Genomic DNA, 2,047 nt, shown 5'->3' on the forward strand with positions numbered 1-2,047 from the left:
TCAAAGGTTTCCCCAAACTTCAGAAGGATCTTCCACCCCAAGCTCATTGCTTAACACATTTGGTTATTCCCTTTTAAGAAATGTGTCCCACACTTGGGGGAAAGGTCTTAGAATCATAGAATCATAGATCGGAAGAGACCACAAGGGCCATCCAGTCCCACTCGAATTGAATGGCACCAGCAAGTCAGGCATTAAAGTAACATGGCTCTCATGTTGAGTCAGTGCATCATTTTTTGCCAAATGTTCAAATCATTGAAGTGACTTGAGTCGATTGTCTGAGTCCACTGACTCAAGTCTACATCACTGACATACAAAGGTGATTTAAAAGAACTATCCAGTGACTTCCCAGAACGAACAGTTAGTAAAAAAGTGTATAAAATATCTATTAACTAAGTCCCAAAAGACTTGATTAGGCCATTTACTGTATATGGTGGGATTCTACCTCCTGGTATCAGAAAAGAGACAAATCTATACTGAGAGCAAGGAAGTTTATTAATGCACATGATGTTGGTGCATTGAAGGGAAAGAAGAAGTGGACCCTCATGCCAATAGAGCTTTTATACCATGTAGAATCTGATTGATTTTATAATTTGTTGGCTTAAAAATGCCACACTAGCAGAGAGTGAAGCAGATGCTTCAAATCCCACCCATTAGCTGGTGTTTTTGCAGATAGATTAAGGCACAGGGTGCGTCAGTTTGATTTGAACCTGTGTTGAGGGACTGGAAGGGGTTAATTATCAATTCATTAGACTGTAATGTTTTTATTTTCGTGTTTTGATTGTTTATTGTATATGTTAATTGCTATGTATTTGTTAAATTGTTTGATTGCTATTGTATTGGTATCTTATTGTAATTTTATATTGATTTCCCCACTGCTGTTAGCTGCCCGAGCTCCCGTGATTGGGCGGGATACAATAATTTATATTATTAAGCATGCCAGAAAGCACAAGCCAAGCAAAACAAGCTCAACAAGTTCCTTATCTCAATAATAAAGATCTTCCTACGATTGCATTGCTTTCCATAGTATGATCTGTCTGTTTAAAAACTCCAAACGGCAGATTTTCCTCTGCCAGACTCACAGATAAACCAGGCGAATCACACCAGGTATATCCTCAGCTCCGCCTCCCTTTTAAAGAAATGACAAGAATGGTTTAGCAACTCAGCCTCCACTGAATACTCATAGGGACCTTACGGGAATTTTTATCCATGGCTTCCCTGTTAGGAATGGTTTTATCACAGTTGTGGTGGGACAACAATGGCTTCGAATAGAAAGTTGTTGACCTGTGAGTTCCTCTTGATTAGTTTTGAGCACAACAAGATTTGTGATGCAACTGCTGCTTCAGCGAACATCTTCTAGATCTACATCTCCTCAGAGACCTCCTTGGATTCTTATAATGAGGTAGACAGTTATATTATCTGGCTGTTTTTCAATTAGCCAGTCTCTGGTGTGGCACGTGGCTAAGTGTTTTCCTACTGTGGGAAGATCACTAACTTTCCAATCATGTCTTCCTCTGGCTGAAGTCAAGAATAACATCTTTGTACCACAGATTGCTTGGAATGTCAATAGTCATTTCCAGTATCCTCCTTTCTTCCTCCACTGGTTGAATATTTGGACACAAAAAGTGGGAAATCAGACAGGCACTCTGCCAGGAAGTGCCAACCATAGTAGGTTCTTCACATGTTTATTTTTCTTCCTCGGCATCTCTCATTATACTTGTATAAATTTCAGCATAAGCATAACTGCATCTATTATTTTGCTCGCCTCACTGTGGAAGCACAAAAAAAGTTTGAAGAGAGTGGTCTTGGAGTTACGGACCTCAGCACCCAGGTACACATCAATGTCATTATGCTATTGTTGTTTTATGTTTCTTCTACTTACTATATTTCACTGGCATGATACTATTTGCCAGTGATCTATCTCCGCTTGAAAGCACTGAAAGACAATGTGGACATCTTGACAACTTCATTTCCTTCTGCACACTCCATCGTATTAATATTGACCAATCCAAAACTGAAAGAAGTGGCTGCTCATGTTTTTGAATATTAG

The 2,047-nt window shown here is 39.4% G+C and overlaps 1 pseudogene; it reads left to right on the top strand.

Moving 5' to 3' along the window:
- The first annotated feature begins 1,494 nt into the window (after positions 1-1,494).
- Positions 1,495-2,047, top strand: LOC121920587 (annotated as a pseudogene).

This window comes from Sceloporus undulatus, chromosome 2 (genome assembly GCF_019175285.1).
Source record: "Sceloporus undulatus isolate JIND9_A2432 ecotype Alabama chromosome 2, SceUnd_v1.1, whole genome shotgun sequence".
NCBI classification, from domain to species: domain Eukaryota; kingdom Metazoa; phylum Chordata; class Lepidosauria; order Squamata; family Phrynosomatidae; genus Sceloporus; species Sceloporus undulatus.